Genomic DNA, 22,953 nt, shown 5'->3' with positions numbered 1-22,953 from the left:
TAGTTCCATATGGCGAAGCTGGACTTGTCTTTCTCCTGGCCGAGGCGTTTGAAAAGAAACGCGTCATTCCTCGGAAATTCAGTCTCCACTGCAGCACACAGATGGTTATTATGGAGCTCCACATAAATTGATTATGTTGGAAATTAACTGTTGCTGTCAAAGGCAGCCGCCAAACCTGTCCCAGTGTGTCCCTCTGCCCGCTGATGCATAGGATCCAGCTGATGAACCAGATGTTGCATCGAGCTCTTCGTTTTAAGGTCAACGCAGACGTGCTATGGCGGTCCTTACTCCTCAGCTTGCTTTGTTTGGTAGGCTTGTTAGGCTTGTGTGTTTGTCAGAGACGTGTAACGTTTCAATGCAAAAGAGTCAAGATTGAAGAGCCATCTGATGTCTATTCTAGCAGATGCGAAACTATAGTGCAAATTAGAGTATGCAAACACATCATCCCGTCACTGTCTGTCATGAATTTCTCTTGGTCATAGAAACAGTTGTCCCAGCACATTTGAAATGCATTTATACATATGCAATCCTAAGCTATTAGTCAGATTTTTTTTTAAAGGGGTCAAAAAATGGGATAGTTCACCGACCTCATGTCACTCCAAACCTGTAAGACCTCCGTTCATCTTTGAGAGCTTTCTGATCCTCAATAGAGAGCAATGTAAATGACACGTAGCAAGGGCATCGTTAAAATAGTCAATGTGGTATTAGTTGTTCAACTGCAGTGTTATGAAGCTATGAGAATACTTTTTGTGCACAAAGAAAACAAAAAAACTTCCTTACTACCTTTCTGGGCCTTCAAAGTGGGAGTTCCCTTGCTGCCTATGGAGTTTCAGAAAGCTCTCAGATTTTAACAAAAATATCTTAAATTGTGTTGTGAAGATGAATGAAGGTCCTGCGGGTTTGGAAAGACATGATGGTGAGAAATTAATGACAGAATTTTCCTTTTTCGAGGAGAAGTCCCCTTTAAACAGGAGGTATAATTTTACAATTTAAATTTAAAATGCAAGATCTTTGCAACTCACCCATCTATTCATAACTACCTTTAAAACACTGAGTCTGTCACAAAAAGAAAACCTTTCTTGTCAGTGTTTCTACTCCTCACACCTAAAAATGTCACAGCAAAACAGCCATCTGCAGAACGCATTCCAGCCTTTTAGCAAGCATGCCTTTATCTCTGATTGGGGAACGCAGGCTACACTTACCACGTCTGGCAAAAGATGGAGTCGGGGTGCATGAATATGGATGCTGTCAGGTGTAAAAGATTGGGGCTCTGTGATGCAGTGCTGTCTGTGACACATCCTCTGCTCAGCTCCCTGCTCCAATCACACCCCAGATGTACCAGGACTGCTGCTGCTGTCACTCAATCTGCGGCCCATGGTGTCTGCCAGCAACAGGAACCCAGTCCATACCGCCCAGCTCTGACAGAATAAGGCACAAAAGAGCCATCCTCAGTTTGGGTTTCCAAGAGCTACAGGGGTCCCCTTTTAAATCAATAAGTGGGAGATGTTGATAAAATTAAGCTTCAGTCATTATATAAAAAAAAAAAAAAGGATTCTGTGTTTTTGGATATAATATAAGTAATTTCGAAGATAATGTAGTTTGTGCATAGAAAATAATTTATCCCATTGTTAGCTTCATATGTTTGAAAAAATGTACATATGAATAAAGTATAAAAGGATAGAAGCTTGTTTGCGTCTCAAAGTAAAGAAAATGATAAGGTTGGACATACTGTAATTGCAACTTTACAACTCCTAATTATGACTTTATATCTTGCAATGTGACTTTCTATCTCACATTATAATTATATCCTGTAATTGCGATACTTTATTTAATCCCATTTCCAATTTTACAAGGGCTTGGCTTCCTTGTAACCACGACTTTATATTTCAAAATTGTGACTTGGTCACAACTGCAATTTTATGTCTTGCAATGTGACTTTAGATCTCACATTATTACATTATATATCATATTTGTGACTGACAATGTTCTTGCAATTGTTTTGTTTTTTCAACTGCTTACATTTTCAAAACTTTGCCTCTTTTTGTTAAGAATTGCACACACAAAATGGGAAATGCTTCACATCTCTTGCAAAATTAAGCACTACATTCAAAATATCAAAAACACATCTCAAAAGCAAACATTTGCAAACACCTTTGCCATAATATTAATTAATGTTAGGTTTTTGTGTTACATAGAGAACTGCGTTGTGTTTGCAAAAACTGTTTTATGAAGTCGAAAACTGAGTCAAAGGCTGGGAATTAGCCTATGGTTTTGCAGATTTGGTGTGAGGTTTTGGTGTTTGAGTGTCAGGTTCAAGAAGGTCACATGATGTTGCTAAAAATAACATTATTTGGTGTATTTGGTGAAATGAAATGTTCATGGGGTTTTAAAAAAAACCATGTTATTTTCCTCATACTGTACATTATTGTATCTCCTCTATGCCCCACCTTTCTGAAATGGGATTTTTACAAAGTTCATCGGTCTGAAAAGCGACGTGTGCTGTGATTGGCCCGCTATCCAGTGCATTGTGATTGGCTGAATACTTCTTGCCCCTCATCATACTGTGATGCCATCTCTCAGCACGACCAGACAAAACCAATAAAACCCATTATAATCGAAGCATTTGTTGCATCCAGTGGGGACATAGTTACTGATTATAATGACTTGTACTACCTTTTTATGCATTGCGTTGCATCGTGCCATGCCTGCATTTGTGATTGTAGATACTACAAACAACAAGCACTGCTCTACACTGCTCAAAACTCACGTTTGAATCATCAGTGGCAAATTCTTTAAATATAAAAAACATACAGTCTGTGAGTCAGAACAGCCAACAGATCAGGAAACAGTCCTGAATATTTGGTTTGAACTGTTCTGGAACCGTGTTGTAAATACAATTTAACCACTGATTTCTAGTTGTGTCCTCTTTTGGAAGGTCAAACAAAGTACTTTTGCTTTCACAATGAAAAACAGCATCACACACGGTGAGCTGAATGAGCGGAGGTTATAACCACATGTGATGACCACGGGCTAGACTCTGCTTTGTCCATATGAAAGCTGATCCACAGCCCGAAGTTGATGTATTTCCTCAGCGACCAGCACAGATCAGCTCTAGTCATGACAAAGCGGATATCATCCTCTTTTGGAAGGACAAACAAAGTAGTTTCGCTTTCACACAGTGTCTCGACAACATGGCAGCGCGGCAACAACAATACTACAATGAGAATAAAAGGTACACCTTCTTTCTTTGCCTGAACATTTGGGCAGTGTTATGCAAATCTTTCCCAAATCGAGACATAGACATGTGGGAGTGTGTTAGAACTAGCTGTATGAGCCGAATCTATAAAGAATATCTCTTTGGATTTGAGACTTTAGTGTTTGCAATTTTACAGATCTTCTAGCACCAAGAGCTTGTAACATTCGCATCATATGTCGCTTTAAAAAACTGCAAAGTTTTATGATGTAAAATCTCAACTGTGACAAAGTTGGTATTCATTTTGTGACAAAACAAAATTTTCACTTTATTTATAAATTTGTTTCTCATAAATGTGACTCTCCCAGTGTGACTTTATTTCTCAAATTAAACTTTATTTCACAATATATCTATTTATTTTTAATCAGAGGTGTATATTGGGCTTTAATACAAACAGTCATTTAGACATATATTAAATGTACGACTCTGCTGTGACTCTTTCAACAACTATTTGTGAACAAGTTTTTGTTTTTCACTTTTGAGTGCAGGGATCTCAAAAGATGCCCTTCTGCTTTGTGCACAAGTAATACAATTTTTACTCTACATGTGCAAATGTGCCCTTATCATGACCTACATTGTTTAATCTTATGAAAAAATCTCTATTTGCAGTTTTTGTCTGTTCTGAAAAATGTTACTATTTGATATTTTAAATGTACACTTTTATTTTACTGCTAACCTATTAACACTTAAACACTTAAACGCTGTGACTCTTTTCATCAAATCCAATTTATGAACTCAAGTTCATAGAGAGATCTCAAAAACAACTTTCTTTTTGTGTGCAAGTAATAATAGTTTGACTCCACAGACACCTTATCATGACCTTGATTATTTGTAGTCTTATGAAAGCAGCCCCTTTTTTTTTTTTTTTTTATTCGAACATCCTTCACAACAATTCTGGAATAGGTTAAGCGTCTAATTTATGTCTCTCTCGAAAGTTCGAAAAGCCATTTAAACACAGTTTACAGAAGTTGATCTCACCCATAATCCCTTTGGGTTTTTTTTTTCTTTTTTCTACATTGCTTTGTGATTCAACGCAGAGGATACGGACGTCTATTTATTGTGTGTATAAAAAGATTAGAAAAAGAAGCTTTCTTTTCTTTTTTTTATGCGATGTTAATGGGATGCGACACAAAATATGAAACATAAGTAGATGATGCTCTGCAATCCCAGATGGGGCCATTTAGCCTCTTTAAAATATATGAGAAATTAAACATGCTTGTAGGGGAAAGAAATGTGCTTATCTCATTTTACAAAGCACTCCCGTAGAATATCTCCTAGTTTCCAGACGAATGAAAACAGAAGTGAAACAATGTCGAGATTTTGGAGCAATGTGCACTCATTGTTGCCCGAGTTAGATTAAAAATGAGAGGGGGATGAGAACCGATGAGGGGGTGGGGGGGAGCGTGCATATTTTTCTGTGATTCATACCCCGCTGTAAAAGGCAAAACTCTCAATTCCTGTATATCAGAACCAAACACCTTGGCTGATAGACGCTGTGAGGTGGAAAATAGCTAAATGAAATTTTCTGTGCTTAAACGGCGAGAAAGGAGGAAAAAAATAGAAGAGGGGATATTCTCCAATCGCTGCACCACCATCCCTCTTTGTCCTGAGAGGCCTGTTTGCCATTCTGCACGATTAACAATATTATCTGTACCTGCCCGTGTCTGCCGGCAGGCTGCATGCCATTGTGTTCTCGTCAGGGGTGAGCGCTCCGGGCCTGGTGTGACACTGACGTTGGCCCGTCAGGTGCCACAGGGTTGGCTTCTCCCAGGTGGGGACCGCGCTGGCATTTTGACCAGCTCCTGGTGGGGAGGGGGTGTAGAGACCAGGGGAGAGCACGGGGGCCAGCAACTCCTTCATTACCTGCCCAAAAAAGGTGTATGTGTATGTTTTTGGGCAGTAGTCCCAAAGGGTGTAACATTTGTACAGTGTGTACAGAGCTCCATCTGGCTCTTCTGTCTGGAACAGAAAAGTGTGTAATGAGCCTCTCTGGGTTTAATAAGCATCCAGATTGCATTATAGGTATTTCTGTTTTACTGAAAGTCTCAACTTTGGACACGGTCAGGTGTGTATCACATACTAACTCAATCTGGCTGCTATGTGTTTTCTGGCAGTTAGGTAAGTTTATACGCCAGAAAAAAATGCTGAGCTGATATTGATTGGTGTTTTTTGAAGGACTGCTTTGCAATGCTTTCAAACCTTTTCGAATCATTTGTTTTGAACTATGATTCAGAGCACAAAAGTCACACAATTTCAGTATACAAGGCTTCATTATTCATTACAGGAATAGATGATTTGTTAATTGCATTGAATAGGTTGTAATATTTTCAATTGGTTTGTAAATGTTGTCTTAATGTATGTTTGGGGTGACTTTTTTTTCTACAGTGATTTGACCAGCAGGCATCTTTAGCTTCAATGCAATTTCTCTTTAAAATCTCAAATAGCTTTGTTTCGCCAATCAATAACAATCACGCTTCTGATCAGGAACTTATATCTGGTTTCATATTTCAACATCAAATTTCTTAACCCCGAATCTATACAAGAGTTTCGTAGCTAGGATATGTTTTTAAAACTTTATGTTTTAAAGTTTAATGTCAAGTCTCAGTTTTCTAATGATATATCATTGTTATTGTTGCTGAGATATCACCACCAAGTTGGCTGTCATAAACTACTGTAGCTATAAAGATTCTTATATAATCCTTAGAAATTATTGTAGAGAATTAGGAGATATATGATAACTGTTACAGGTACAGTAAAAGTAATATACTAATATTCAAAAATGGCGGTTACATTTTCTAATGATTTTAAAAGGAGCCTTCATGTTTACCAAGGCTGCATTTAACTGATCAAAAATACAGTAAAAATAGTAGTGTTATTAAACATTATTACAATGTTATGTCTGGGGGGGGGGGGGGGTAAATAAATATTTTTTTTCAGTTTAATCTGTACAACCATTGAAATTGTTACATTATTAATTCACCTTCAGATTTAATAGTGCATAAAACCCCCCGAAGTACTTCATTTTAGTTGTAACTGTTTGTTTTACATGTTAGGCAAGATGGTCTCTTCTTGCCTAAATATGTAGTTCTTAGCTGTTTAGTGGACTAGACCAGACTTTATGCCAATGTTTTACTTTACATGTAATCTAAATGAGGCTCATATTCCCCCTTCGAATACAGGGATTCCTTTACAAGCCATGCTGCTGCTATTGTCATGTCATATACAACGGATGCAGTTTTACTGCTTTTTTTGGGTTAATTTTTACTTACTGAAGCTCCAATGCAACACTGCATAATATGTCGTTAAAACAAATCTCAAGCTCTCTCTTTCAAAACCTGTGTCACACGAATCCCTCTAAAAGTACTTTGATCAATTTAAAAAACAATACTCATTCTCTATTTCTACCTTTCTTCTCTCTTTCTTTGCCCACTCTTCTTTTCACATAGAATTATTGACTCAGCTGCAGTCTGTGTGATATAATAACCAGTTCACCACACTGAATAACATTTCAGAAACCCAGTCCCAGAATAAAGCTAATTGTTCCTGAAAGAGAAAGCCGTGTGTGTGTGTGTGTGTGTGTGTGTGTGTGTGTGTGTGTGTGTGTGTGAGGAATGATAAGAGTAGACGCGACACACTCTCACTGCAGGCCTGTGTGTGTGCTGAAAATGACATTTATCTTCACAGTGAGGCCTGGCCCTCCCTGTATGCCCGTAGAAAGGGAACCGGCTCTGAGCCACACTGTATTTTTTTCTTCTTTTTTTTTCTTTTTATTATTACTTTTCAACAACTACAAGGTTTCTTTTTTGCTCCCCGCAGGCCAGTCTGGGATCCTGCTGAGCTCAGATAGGCAGTGCAATATTCACAGAACTTCAATTTTCTTTCTTTCCCGTGAGCACTAGTGTTATTTCACAACTTTTTATTGTCTTTCTGAACTATATTTTGTTTTGTTTTTCAAAGCACTTTTGATGGATATAAAGTTAAAGGCCTTGCTAGAACCTAAATGTTGTGGCTACACAGTCTTCTTAAAGTCTTAAAAGGGTCTTTTAAAGAGCTGACTATAAAGGAAAGTGCAAATGATGAAGAAGTATGATGAAGAATATTTATATCTGATTTATAACATGTTTTGCAATCACCATATTTTTATATTATATTATATTATATTATATTATATTATATTATATTATATTATATTATATTATATTATATTATATTATATTATTCAGTCAGAAAAAATATATATATTTCCCCCCGCCCCTTTTTGTCAATTACTGACAAAGACAGGTTTATTTTGTGCTTTTTGACACCAAGCTAAATGAAGAGCGATTTTTTTTTTTTTTTTTTATGTTTTTGAACATTAAAGATCCTCTTTTGCAATTATCAATAAAAAATACTGCCAAAATTATTGAACAATAAATATTATTATTATTATAATTTAAAATAAATATATTTTAAAACCATTTATAATAGCTGTTTATATATATATATATATATATATATATATATATATATATATATATATATATATATATATATATATATATATATATATATATATATATACACACACTGAACAAAATTATAAACACAATTTTTGCCTCCATTTTTCATGAGCTGAACTCAAAGATCTAAGACTTTTTCTACACAAAAGGCTTATTTCTCTCAAATATTGTTCACACATCTGTCTAAATCTGTGTTAGTGAGCACTTCTCCTTTGCCGATATAATCTATCCACCTCACAGGTGTGGCATATCAAGATGCTGATTAGACAGCATGAATTTTGCACAGGTGTGAATAACCTGTGGGAAAAAAAAATCTTACCAACACGAAACTTTGAACGTGCAGTATAGGTATTTTTGACTGACTTCCATTCTAAGACAGTGATGGGAAATATAGTTTTGGCTCACAAACCTGTAGCCTCCTAAATCTGATAAATGGGAATAATATTTTTTTAATTGGCATGCCCCCAACTCAAAGAAAGTCTATAATTTGATAATTACGACATGGCGTTCATGTTTGCTCATCTCCTAAATATGATCCTTCCATCATTATTGTGTCACAAGTCCTCAATCAAAAATAAATTAGGTGCTTAAGAATTTTGAATAATATGTAGACTTCAGTCATTTTGAGTGAATTTTTTTCTTTTCAATCAGACAAATAGGAAGGTCTTTCTGTTGTTGATTAATCTTCTCTTTCACTTTTCTTTTCCCAATGTAATGCCATCCACATGGGCATTCAAGTGTATAGTACAAATGGGTACGGTTGCAGTTTATTAATGTTGCCTGAATTAAAGTATTTGCTTGAGCATATTTTACTACAGTTGGCTCATCCAGGTCTTCTTTTATGTTAATGAGAAATATCTCTGGACTGCTTTGTCTTAGATATTGGAAGCTCTGTTCAAGCCTACAGGGATTTGGGAATATGTCCCTGGAGGTGTCATGCTTCTGTTGATTTCCTGATTTTTTCCCTTAATTTTTTACTATATCACACAACAAAACCTGTCCAGTTGGAAGGGGCCGTGAGTGTTTTATTTTTTTTTTTTTTCTATTCGCCAGTAGGTCTCTTTTGGCTCAATGATATGCACTTCTTAGTGTTCTTAGTTATTTGAGACAGATTCTTCGCTCCATTTCTTTTGCCCTCTTGTCAAAGTCAATCTCTGTATTTCAGATCCGTTTCAGTCTATGGATCTGACCTTGTGGGATGTTCCCAGTTTCAGAACGATGAAGACAATTCCCTTTGGGAAAGAGTTTTTAATTCTTATCCCACAGTCTCAAGTTTTAGAAGTAGGTCCTCGTTGCCTGAAGGAAGATCTGATCTTGGAAAAGGAACGCTTTGTTCTTCATTGTCCTTTCTGTCATTTACACAGTGAATTCTGTAGGGGGCGCTATTTAAGGTCCCAAATCTAAACGATTAGGAAGCACATCATTATTTTGTATGATAAATATTACTATTATTATTGTTAAGAGACACTAATTGTGTACATTTAATTAATTAATTAATTTGGATATTGTTTGGAATGAACAAATATACTAGAAAGTTATCTTAATGTATCTAATGTGATACAAGACAATACATAATATGAACATGGAACAAAATAAACTGCTTGATTTGAATAATGGACAGTGTTAAGATTAAATTTGTGGAATTAGACTAATATCAAATGCTTAGATTGAGTGGTTTCGTTTAATTTAGTTAAATATAGATGCAAAACCGCTTTCTTCATATGCGACTGAAATATGATTCAAGGATTTCTAACATATCTGAACGGGCTGAATATTGTGGTGTAGATTAATTAAAGAAATGGAATGGAATCAGTGAAACACGTTCTGTCTATTACAATAATTTACAAATTTAAAATGACTACATTTATTTGCTCACTGTATAAATACATTTTAGTCAGTGTATTAATTTACTGTATGATATAGCATTAAATGAATGGTTGAAGAATAGTCCACAAATAGTTTTTTTTTTATTTATTTTCTTTTGTCTTTAGGTCATAATAATGCAGCCTTATCAGTAGGGCTGGTTTGTGGTTAGCTTATACTGTAAATAATGAACACATTTTAAATGGCCAGATACACCTCATGATTTTAACACATTAAAATATTCTAAAGTCAAATTACCCCTGTTATCTTCCTAACATGGCCTCTTCACACATACAAATCTACATGAAAGTATTATGTATTCACCTTGCAGCGTGTGCTGAGAATACAGGTTTAAAGCATTTGCAAGAATTATCAGTCTCTGTCTGTCATTGAATATTTGAGGTGAGTTGAGCACCTGTGTGTGTGGTGTGGGTGTGTGTGTGTGTGTGTGTGTGTGTCTTCAGACAGCTGTGAGTGGGGGAGGGGTGCTGACACTCCTGTGCTCGCTCACAGCAGAGTGGGAGGTGTGAACAGGAAGTACCGCCCAACCTGCTCTCCGCCCAGTAGTCCCACCCCCTCACATCCCAAACTGGATACCATGGAGGAGAGACAGTATCAGCTGCAAGGTACCAGTTTTGTCTAAACTTCAGGTTCAAATGAGGACTGCTTTTAGAAGAAGCTTCAAAGATAATTTATTGGGGAGATCAAAAACGCTGGCGAAACCTCCCTTTCTGACATCATTATTATCATTGGCAGAGATCATAAGAGTTTCTTAATCTCGGTATCTCACCACTGTGATTTTATTTTAAGTAATTGTGACTTTATATTTAACAAATAAGACTTTATTGCTCACAATGTGACAAATAATTATGACTGTATTTCTCATAATTGTGACTCTATATATCTTATCTCACAATTACAATTATCTCACTATTTCGCATAGTTGTGACTTTGTACCTTACAATTACAGCTTTATATCTCACAATGTGACTTTATATTTATTAACTGAATATTTCTTACAATTGCAACTTTTTCTTGGAATCAAACTGTCTCACAAATGTGACTTTACTGTATATCTCAATTGCTCTATATCTACTATAACTATATCTCACAATTATGACATAATGTCTTACAATTATGACTTTACTATGATCATGACTTCCGCTATAGTATTTCGTTTAACTACTGCAACATAAAAATTGCATTTTTGTTAACTTTGTGCCTCACAATTCTAACTTTACATTTTGCAATTATGACAATGTGTCTATATTTAATAATTGCAAGCTTTTTGCATAACTGCAACTTTCTCACAATTACGACTATTTCTCAGAAGTTTGTTACAAATTGCTGTTTATAAATCATAACCGCAAGTACATTTTCAATATGACACAGTTCTGCTAATGGACAACATTACTTGGCATAGCTGTTTATTTTCATTACCATTTTTAGTAAATGTAACTATTTGATGAAGTTTAATATCCTCAGTTGTTTTGCTGTTGTGGATTATTATTATTTATTTTATTTATTTTTCAGCTAAAGCCACTTCATGTCATGCTGAAAAACACTTGGTAGTGAAATTACTATTATTATATATATATATATTTTTTTGTTCCTTTCTCAGATGGGCCTAGTATGATTGCAATGTGTAAAATATCTTCACAGGTTTTACACAGTTTTGTATTATCTAGTTTTTAACCACTGAGGTCTGGTGACGGTTCAGAGCAGTGATCTTCCTCTCCATTTCTCTCTCTTCTATCTCCTTATCTTTCCACACGCCAGAGCTTTCAGGGGCTGCATGGCAGATGGGTGCCTTGCTTTTACATCTCACTTGAGGGTTGGAAAAAACAGCACAATCTGCGACCCACAATGCAGCATCAGCGGAGCCGCGCGAACGAAACAGGGAATCCATGCAAGGACACAGCCCAGATTCTTAACAATCCCTTTGAATCTCCACTTCCCCCTGCCCGGCCCTTCAAAGTGTGCCCAATGTTTTATTTATCCGACGGAGGAAGGAAATAAGAGCCCGGCACAACAGAGTACCCCTTCTGTTTCCTGAAAAAGTCGGCCGTTATCGAGAACGAGGGGAGGGACAGTGGGGATTCGCACATGTCTTTGAGAAAGAACTACAAATCCCAACAGGCTCGGTGGTGGAAACGGACCAGCTGTCCACGGTTTTGCAGATCAGATCCCGTTGTCTTGATTATGAAATCACAAAATAATGAGGAGTAAAGTGCAGGCGTGAGTGTTTTCTCCTTTGTTCTTGCTTTTGACAGAAGTTATTTTTCTCCCGTTGCCTCCAAGCTGTGGTCTGCGGCTGCCAATGTTTGGTGCAGGACTGCATTTGTTCCCACAGACAGAAGAGAAGACTCGTGGCCTTGCCCTGTTTAAAGCTGTCATCCAACTCCCGCCTTGTGTTTTATTCAATTTTGACTGCGGCCCATACGCCTCCCATACCAACTGTCATCATCAAAATTGCAAAAGTCCAAAGCAATTAGACTTTTTGGAGACTCTCGGTTAACTTCTGTTGTGTTCTCGCATTATATTAGATAGAAAGATGCACTACTTTATGAAAAAACAAAAACAAAAACTGAATCTTCTTGCAATGCCAGTTTTTGAGTATTGTTCTTGCAAAGTTTCATAGATGACACAATCGCAATCTGTCTAGCCTGGATCTGGACTGCATTTGCCAAAAGCATTGTATGCCTAAGTGGATGGTAGAACAGTTGGCACTGGTGGTCTCTACCAACAATTTATGTTTATGTTGCTTCTGGGATACGTAGCCCGAACTGGTACGATTTCATTTGGACTAAAGTAAAATAGCATAAATTATTGCTTCAGTCCGACTTAAGTCGATTCAAATGCACTCATCTACGGTTGAGCACAAGCACCAACCAAGACTTCCTAAAAGCTTTCTGTGTTGACTTCCATAATGACTGGCTAATTTTCTAGTTTCTAGACAAATATGAACTTTTTACGACACAGCAAATGAGCAAATCGCAGCAGGCACTGAAAGCAGGCAGCATTGTCAAAAAAGATTTAGATATGAACAAAAAAGCTGACAGTGTTAATATGGAACCAAAAAGAGGAGCGCAACCTGGCATTCACTCAAATTTTGCACCTGCACCTTAACAAATGGAGCTCTCCTGTGTGCCTCTCTGGCTTTCTCTGACTCCATCTCTCATTTCTATTCAGCAAAAACTCTCGTTCTGTCCTACACCCAGGCGCTGGGCGACATTTTTGGGGAGTTTCTTCTGCTGGGTGTACTGTGCGTGCATTAATTTGGGCCCATCTCTGAGGAAGCGCAACAATGAAGTGGACCTGTTTGGGAATGCGGTGCCAAGATTGGGGGATGACACAGTGAGGAGTTAGAGACACCTGGTCTGCCTGAAGGGCAAGCGGAAAACTTCTTCCCCCTTTCCCTCGCTCTGAGAAAACAGCTGCTGATCAGCATCTCGCAGCCATCTTACCATACTGGCTCAACCCAGGCCATCAATCAGCCAACACCTCCTGGGTGAGAGAGAGAGAGAGAGAGAGAGCAATGAGCAATACCTCATTTGTTTTGGCATAGGTGCTCGGTATACTTTCACAACAGTTTTGATTGGTTTCAGTTTATGACTGATATTGAAGACCCCTTGAAATCATTTGATGTCCAGTTCTCCCGTGTTGATGTGTTGGGCAGGACCAGACCAAAAATAATAAAAAAAGAAAAAAATGATTAATGCTGTCAAACAATTAACCGTGATTAATCGTGTCCAAAAATAAAAGTTTTTGTTTTCATAATATATGTGCGTGTGATGTGTATATTTATTATGTATATAGAAAAACACACATATTGTATATATTTAGAAAATGTTTGAACTGTCTCACAGATGTCTATATATAACTTTATATTTCACAATGATGATCTTATGACAATTTTATCTTACAATGATCTCATTGTCGCAATATTATAATTTTTTTAAACTGCAAATTTGTACCTCATAAAATGCACGCACAAACACACACACACACACACACACACAAACAAACACATGTTATTACTATTTATTTTATTTACATATAACTATTTAGGTTTAATTAATTTCCTTATTTAGTTTTAGTTTTCTACTTTGAATTTATTTTTATGTAATATTTTATATTTTATTTAATTCCAGATTTTTCTTTCAATTGACAGTTTTAGTTTCAGTTTGGTTTTAGTTTAAGTTTAACAACTGGAAAACTGGCAATTGTTATTTATATTAATTGTTTTTTGGTTTTTTTAATCAAAACTTTATCAAAACACTCTCAATTAAAAAGTATATGAGATATTAGTGCATCTCAAAATAACCTCAAAAGCAAAAACAACGTCTATAGCGTATTAGGATAGTGTATTATTTCTAATGAATTTTTCTAGTGGAAGCAAGCATGCTAGGGAAGTCGTGGCCTAATGGTTAGAGAGTTGGACTCCCAATAGAAATTTTGTGAGTTCGAGTCCCGGGCCGGCAGGAATTGTGGGTGGGGGGAGTGCATGTACAGTTCTCTCTCCACCTTCAATACCACGACTTAGGTGCCCTTGAGCAAGGCTTCCAACCCCCAACTGCTCCCCGAGTGCCGCAGCATAAATGGCTGCCCACTGCTCCGGGTGTGTGTTCACAGTGTGTGTGTGTGTTCACTGCTCTGTGTGTGTGCACTTCGGATGGGTTAAATGCAGAGCGTATTAGGATAGTGTATTATTTCTAATGAATTTTTCTAGTGGAAGCAAGCATGCTAGGGAAGTCGTGGCCTAATGGTTAGAGAGTTGGACTCCCAATAGAAATGTTGTGAGTTCGAGTCCCGGGCCGGCAGGAATTGTGGGTGGGGGGAGTGCATGTACAGTTCTCTCTCCACCTTCAATACCACGACTTAGGTGCCCTTGAGCAAGGCTTCCAACCCCCAACTGCTCCCCGAGTGCCGCAGCATAAATGGCTGCCAACTGCTCCCCGAGTCACCATACTTGGCTGAATGTCACGTCACTCACTTATTATTAGTGGACTAGCTTCATAACAAATTGGCTGATAATGCCCACAACCACAAAGCCAAGAATTCCACATGTTAAGACTTAAATACAAATACAAACAGTGTCATAAAAATAATAAATAAAATAAAGGTTTATACTTCGTTAGTTAGCTCAATTCAATTCAAGTTTATTTGTAAAGCGCTTTTTACGATACAAATCATAAGAAAGCAACTTTACAGAAAATGACGTTTCTACAATATTTAGTAGTAGCTTATAAGTGGTGACTGTCAGTTTGTGCTCATATGACAGGATTTTTCTGAAAAATTAATACAAGACGTAGTCAACCAGACGATGAACATTATTAATAGCAATTATTATATGATGCAGTCACACTTGTAGCAATATTTGTTAGTTCTGTTTGTTGATTCAGGGTTAGCATCATCTGAGTTCCTCTGATGGTCAGCATTATCTCTTCTCAGGTGTTCTGGATCCAGACTGGAGTTTGTGTAAATCCTAGTTACCACGGGATGTAAATCCCATGGCAAAACATAGAAATGAATAGAGACATCATTAGCGTAGCTGCTGTTCCAGCAAAGTAAAATTAATTAGTTTAACCCAAGCAAAAGAATAAGAATGTGCATTTGATCAGATACAACTGCAGTCACATTTTATGAGATACATTATTCAAATGCTTGGCGAAAGAGATGCGTTTTTAATCTAGATTTAAACAGAGAGAGTGTGTCTGAACCCCGAACATTATCAGGAAGGGTATTCCAGAGTTTGGGAGCTAAATGTGAAAAAGTTCTACCTCCTTTAGTGGACTTTACTATCAAAGGAACTATCAAAAGTCCGGCGTTTTGTGACCTTATGGATTGCAACGTGGTAGAAGACTAGTTAGGTACGCAGGAGCTTAACCATTTAGGGCCTTATTGGTAGGTAATGATAATTTGTAACTGATACGGAACTTAATAGGTAGCCAGTGCAGAGACTGTAAAATTGGGGTAATATGATCATATATTCTTGACCTGGTAAGAACTCTAGCTGCTGCATTTTGGACTACATGTAGCTTGTTTATTGAAGATGCAGGACAATCACCTAGAAGTGCATTATAATAGTCCAGTCTAGAGGTCATGAATGCATGAACTAGCTTTTCTGCATCAGAAACAAATAACATGTTTCGTAGCTTGGCAATGTTTTCTAAGATGGAAGAATGCAGTTTTTTGTAACATGGGAAATATGATTTTCAAAAGACAAGTTTGTGTCTAATATAACACACAGATTTTTGACTGTAGAGGAAGTAGCAGTGCATCCATCTAGTTGCAAATTGCAAAGATTCTGTGTACTGTTTTTTGGTCCAATAATTAATATCTCTGTTTTATCCGAATTTAATAGGAGAAAATTATTGGTCATCCAATCTTTTAAATTTTTAAATTAGTCTAATTTAGAAGTTTCATCTGGTTTCTTATGAGATATATAGCTGAGTAAGTAATATTACCAGGGGGCAACATGTATATTGAAGATAGAAGAGACCTAGGACGGATCCTTGTGGCACTCCATATTAGTCTAGGTATGTGAATTGGGATGCAGTCAGTCACCCACTCCTAGTCATGCTGTGCCATTCAGGCTTCTTTCCACCTGCGTGTGCTTTAGAACTTTCTGTTCTCTGTGTAAGTGTGCTAAAAGAGGGAACCCTCTAAACGTCTGTCTGTCTGTCTGTCTTTCCTTTCCTCTGACATGTTGAATAATGGAAAGTTGCAGGAGGAGCGCTAGAAGGCAGAGCCGGTGACATACGGACCCAGACACGTACTCCAGCACACAACTTGGTCAGCACAGATGAGTTGTGGGAAAACAAGCAGCTGCGGGAGGAAGAATGGACCATAAGGCTCGACCGCTTGCCAAATTTCATCATCTATTATGGATTGCCTGAGAAGCGCACTCCACTGCGACCGGGGGCATGTCTGAATCACATGCAATCGCAAATCTGCACCGAGTGCACAGATATTGGAGATGTGCTCTGAGCCTGCATGGCTTTATGGAATTTAACATGTTACTACAGAATTAAAGGATTTAGATGGTTGAAATGTCTTTTATTGAAATACCCCTGCCATTTTTAAATCAGATATAACACGGATTTACTGACTTAACTGAGAGATTTATTGCCTGTTTGCTCGGAATGATAAGTAGAGGATAAATCTGATCAATTTATTAAACTATAAATTATTAAAATAAAAAGCATCAGAGCAAATTCTAATTGACAACAAGCCACACATTTGTGCTCTGAGCCCTTTGACAAGATACAAAGCAGAATTTATATGATACACAAAGTAGTGTTTCTTCTTTTCTTTTCTTTTTTTTTGAATCCTGAAAGAAATATGCCTGGTAATGTCAGAAGGTAATGAGACATGGTACTTTTATAAACATAACAATTATATGATCAATGACAAATATAAGAAAAAAAAAAAGAAAAGAAGAAAAGAAAAGTTGTAAAACATTTTACTTACACACTGAACACACATTCTTTTTATGTAATACGATTTTAAGTTGTAGTATGATAATGTATGAATTTACAATATAACATGGTGCTAAATGAATACTCTTATTATTTTCTGTATGTGGAGCCCCAAGATATATATATATATATATATATTCAGTGCAATTAGCAGCATCAATTCAACTATGATAAAACCAAAGTACATTTTCAGAAAACAATACCATCCCACTTTTTTGTTAGTGCCAAGGATATTGCATCATTACATGAAAAGTCTATATCTCTAAAGTAAGGCAGATATATCCCTCTCCAACAAGGCAGATATATCCCTACAGTTCATTATCTACGCCGCTCAAGCTTTCTCGTAAGAAGCAGAACTGGAGCAGTGTTGAGAGTTTCTATATCTTTTCTGAGGGACCACTTTGGCAGGCACCATCTCCACACATCAGTCGATTGCCTTGTAAATTACAGGGCCGGGGTAATAAAAACTGATTTGTATATCACCAGGAGTGGAGAGTGTGTCTGTCTTGTAAATTTAATTAGACAGCAGGTGCAAAATCAGGTCATATGGCTTTGATGTGCCCCATGTGAGAATGACAACCAGACAAAGATTCTAATATGGGCAGCATTAACATATTTTTGCATGGGCACTTGTACATTGGAACAGCCATCACCCTGTAATGCATCGAATCCCCCCACCCCAAAAATCAAACAGGATTCAAATGAACCGTCACCTCTAATTTTAATAGATCTGCACCAAAATAAACGTTTAAGCTCTTAACAACAGCTTTAATGTTGCATAAATGCTCCTATTATGGCCGGCTTACCCAGCTCATCGAATACATAACACTAGGGGAAAAACTTCCTCTCAAGCATGTAAAGCAGTGAAGCTAGAAATCATCCTCTTATTGGACGACGTGACCTGTGACATCAGACCCGCCTCTGTCCCCGCAGGACCCTGGTGATTTGATTTGACTTGCAAGAGGTGTCAGAGTCTGACCTGATGGTAACACCCATCTTGTGTTTTTACTTTCTACTTTCTTGCCTTTTTTCCAGAGGAGGTGCTGGATAATTACCACCTAGGATGTTGCCATCTGTGCCGCCTTTTCACGGTCTGTTAACTTGCCTCTCAAAAACTTTTCTGGTGGCAGGGGCCGCACATGTAAGAGAGTGCACATTCAAGCATCATTAAATCCTATGCTAAAGAGGATAGACTCTACTTATGGCTCAGAGCAGTATGTCACGTCGCCCCAAAATAGGCCGTTCGAAAAAGTCCCAAAAAGGTTATAAATTCTATAAATGTTTTTGAACATCGAGGTCATGTTAGCGCAATCCAATCCAGATCGAGCTGGCATGCGCTGTCTTTCCAAAGTCAGACTGACTTTATCCACCTTATGTCCAGTGTGGAATAAATGTTGATTTTCCGACTACTCTGTTTCTTAGATCGAGTCTGACCCGAGCGCCGACAATAGCGCCGTATTGTTATGGTGGAAATCTGTTATTAACAAGCTGTCAGGTGTTTGTACTGACAGATTCTTTGTGAAAGCCTCACTTAGGAAACCACGGTGTCAAGCTGAGCAAGTTTTTAATGAGAAATGCCAAGCAAAACACGGCTCGCTGCTGCAGGAGCGAGGAGGGGTACAGGTGCATGGCTGGAAGCGGTGGATGGCTCAATAGCCAAGAGAGAACATATCTGTGTTCAGGAACTCCTTTTGATTATCGCCACACATCATCAGAGAAATGAAGCAACATCAACACAGGTGCGCGGCTGAGGGTTATGGGAGCCCGTTTGACACGTTTCGCAAAAGCTCGTGCTGTTTTATTGCTTGGGATGCTCACTGCGCCATGCAAAACTCCAGCAGCGGTACATTATTTGATATGAAGCAGTTCATCAAAACTATGATAGAAAAAAAAAAGGAAATATTACACCAGAGAAACGTTGATTGCTTTAAAGGAGGAACTGTTTAGATCAAGTGACACTTTTAGTTGATGTAGTTGATAAAGCCAAACAGTGACAGTTAACCCTTTGCTAAGCTCTGCCGCCTCTGGTTACTGTTGTTAATGCAGAGTAAACATCCAATAGGAATGGGAAGTGGAGGTTTTCATTAACAGCCATTATTAAACATCCTCATAAAGTGATTAAAATTAACTGAATAATATTCTTACATGGGCTGAAGTCAGGGTAGCCATGTCTACGAAACAAAACCAGCTAAACTAAAAACTATCCCAATGAGGGTCCCCAACAAAATTGTGTTTTCCGGAGGGATGGTATTAACCTGCAACAACCTGCAGCAACAGAGTAGAAGAAACCCAATTCCGTGGTAAAACCACAGTTTTGGCAACACTGACTTGAGTGATTTGTGGTTTTGCAAAGCATTTTTATCTGCTGCTTTTCTTTGAAGAACTTGTTGGAAGTTGCAATAAAACGGGAGTATTGACAGATGTTATTTTCTGTAATTGTGAATGAGGCACATTCATTTGAAATGGATAAAAAAAAATAGGACTATGGTACTACGAACATTTTAATTACTGTCATGCAATGATGACCTGAATCATAATATAGAATTATATAAGTAACATTAATGGACTTTGGAGCAAATGTATGAGACAATGTTAATTCTACTAAAAATGAAAGGCAACACATAATGTAGATTACAAAATGAACTTCTCAAGACTTGTTTAAAGAGCAAAGGAAAAATAATACTAATTAAATTTACTCTAAATGACCTATCAACACGATGGCATATTTTTGGATAATTCCAAACAATTGTTCAAAACTAGGAAAATAAAAACAAATCCTCTGTTAATAGAACCTGCTTAAACGGTTCTTAGCCTGTTCTTCCAGCTTGGCTAAATGAAAGAAAAAAATGCAAAGAATAGCCAAAAGCTAGTTTAGATGTTGTTGGGGGGGTTTTTTCACAGGGAAAGCTCGAAAATGGAAGAACGGCAATAACTGTTGGATTGGTCAGAATGATGTGAAGGCGGGGCTTAGCTGAGGCTCAGTTCACAATTGTGAAGGCTCAAAGATAAAGACGAGCTCACACTGATTATTTTTCTTCTTAGAAAAGATCCAGCACTATAACATGTGCAATAAATTCCTCACCTACGCTCTAGTCTCAAGGTGTGTCCACTGATTTATATGGATACACCTAAATCATTTCTAATCTGAATCATGAGCGCAGCTGAGAAAGCTCATAAACTCAGGTGAAACACTCCCGGCATCAGCAGCGCGTGAGTGCCGGGGTCCTGGAAGTGGACCTTTACTGTTGACGGACGTGACAGTTCCTCTTCATAATGAATATAATATAGCTGCAGCTGTTGTAGATAACATACAAGAGGGCTTGATGTGTTGGCAGCTTTGTACAAACAAGTGAGTGAAAGCTACATTTGGAAGGCTGGACTATTAGCAACATGAGCACAACGACTCAAACCTGGATTGTGGTTTAGTGCTGCTGAATTGGGCCAACAGCATTAATGCAGGCAGCACGTTTGCTTGCGTTAGCTGAAGGCTGACGGGGCAGGTCAGGGGAATGTGTTGTGTCGTCTGTAGGCCTGAATGTATCTACATTGCACTACAGACCTCAATCCATCATCAATCTCATCATCTTCTCCTAATTAACCTTACTTCCCTGTGGAGACATCCCAGCTGCAACATACCCTCATCCAATCAATCCAATCATAGACAAACCGTCAGCAATCTCTGTTTCACACCGGTATAAATGAAGGTGTCGAAGAGACTGTTGAGGCCTTGCTGGACATTGGTCGTGTTCAGTGTATTTATAAAAGTGGTTCTGTGAAGCAGCCAAAGGTTGTTTGCACAACGGGGGAACGTGAATCTACAAAGGTTCTTGTTATCCACTTTTTGATAATTTAGCAATTAGCACTTGCCATGTGAACACACACACACACTGAATAACTAAAAAGATTCAAAAGTCCTGAATAAAATTATTAATTTCATCTAGCGGAAACGTTTGGTACCGCACCCAAACAAAATCTTACTTAAAACACTCACTTTTTGAAATATCATCCTCATATTTGTAACACAGCTTGTTTAGTTTTATGGTTTAGATTTTCTTGCAATTTTAAAGTAAAACATGTTTTTGAAAATATATTTAATGTAATATTTGAAAATAGTTATTTTTTTCATAATAATAAACTTACATAAAGTTTCACTTAAAAAAAAAAAAAACTTTTTTTCACCCCTGCCCATTCTTCTTTAAAACTAGACTTTTTCATTCCTTCACCCCTATTTTACTAAAAAGAGAAAATTATATATATATATATATATATATATATATATATATATATATATATATATATATATATATATATATATATATATATATATATATATTGTTTTTTTTTTCACAACAAAGACCAACTGCAGAAATGAATACAATTTACCATATACTGCGTGTTTCAGTATTTACTTAAAGTTCTTCTTTGAACTACAGTCTTACATAGTCGAGAGATATCAGATGTATTGACTAAATTATACACAAAACTGAAGAACGTTAGGCTCTTGTGACAAACTTGACAAACTTTCAACACAGATATCATGGTAAAGATAAAGCAAACAAGTGGAAAATAACTCTTAGCTCTGGCAACACGGCAGAAATGCATTGGTAATATTTAAAATGTAATTTAGTTTTTTATCTACAAATGATTACTATAAAATATTAACTTAAACCAACAACTGAAATGTAACAAGATGTAGTCCTTTTCATACAAATTATCTGACCGATAAAAACTAAAACTTTCTTTGTTTATGTTATTATTATTATTATTATTATTATTATTTTCTTCACAAATTATGATGGTCAAACACTCGGATGGCAACCAGGTTTCATATCAAGATCTTATTTTGTAGCAGAAACCCTTCTGAAACTGCTTGAAGCTTTCTGACATGTCAAGAACGAATATTATGGTTACTGATCCTTTGGTTCCCTCAATTGGTAGACTTGTGAAATGCAAACATCCCATGAACAGGAAAAATTACTTTGCCTCATATTTATGTTTTATGTTTTCCAAAGTCACCTTAAAAGAAGATAACTCCTTGAAAAAAAAATAGTCAAATCAATAGGAACCCTGTAACATAACATGAGACAGAATACACATGAAAAAAAAAAAATACAAGATTACCCAAAACAATGTTTTATCATGGGAAGTGTGTAATCTTTTAAAACAGAGGAAAACTGATGGTTAATTAATATTAAAGGTGATTATGAAGAGATTATTTTCCCAAGATGATAAGCGAATGGCTCTTAATTACAGATGCTCTCTCCCCCTCACTTTACGCAGCCTTTGACGCAGCAGTGACAGAAATAACCCCTCATTAGCGTTCATCATGTTAACCTGACTGAGTGTGCAGTGATGGGGAGCTAACTCGATTTTGCAGCAAGAGATTGATTTCTTACAATTAAATGAACAGGTGCGACGCATGTAGAGTTTCAAGATTAGGAGTTCGTAACAATCTCTCAAGTTTATTTCAATCAGACTTCATTAAATAGCCACGTATTCATTCTTTTCACATTTTCTAAAAATGAAAATGTGAACAAATAGGATGCGAGTGTAAAGTTTCACTTTTAGGTTTTCATCAGAGTTTAGCACGAGGCAGACACAAAAATTTAAGATAACTGAAGGTGATCTGTTCTCATAAAACTCATAGATATTGTGAAACATTATTAGAATTTAAAGTAAATGTTTGCTTTTTGAAATATTTTAGGATGCAATTAATTTTTGTGATGAAATATCTGAATTTTAGCATGATTGGGCTACTCCATTTTTTTCAGTGTCACGTGATCCTTCAGAAATCACTCATTAACATTTCATATTATTATAAACATTGAAAGCATTTGTGCTGCCGAAGGTTTTT

General features: G+C 37.0%; 1 long non-coding RNA gene across 1 annotated transcript; it reads left to right on the top strand.

The window, feature by feature from the left end:
- Positions 1-3,165: 3,165 nt before the first annotated feature.
- On the top strand, positions 3,166-13,359 carry LOC113117274 (uncharacterized). Its single transcript, XR_003294144.1, has 3 exons — positions 3,166-3,232; positions 10,080-10,241; positions 11,395-13,359. It is a non-coding gene; the product is annotated as an uncharacterized LOC113117274 (long non-coding RNA).
- The last annotated feature ends 9,594 nt before the right edge of the window (positions 13,360-22,953 follow it).

The sequence above is a fragment of the Carassius auratus genome, chromosome 17 (genome assembly GCF_003368295.1).
Source record: "Carassius auratus strain Wakin chromosome 17, ASM336829v1, whole genome shotgun sequence".
NCBI classification, from domain to species: domain Eukaryota; kingdom Metazoa; phylum Chordata; class Actinopteri; order Cypriniformes; family Cyprinidae; genus Carassius; species Carassius auratus.
Note: the sequence above shows the minus strand (reverse complement) of the source record. Positions and strands in the feature narration are given on the sequence as shown.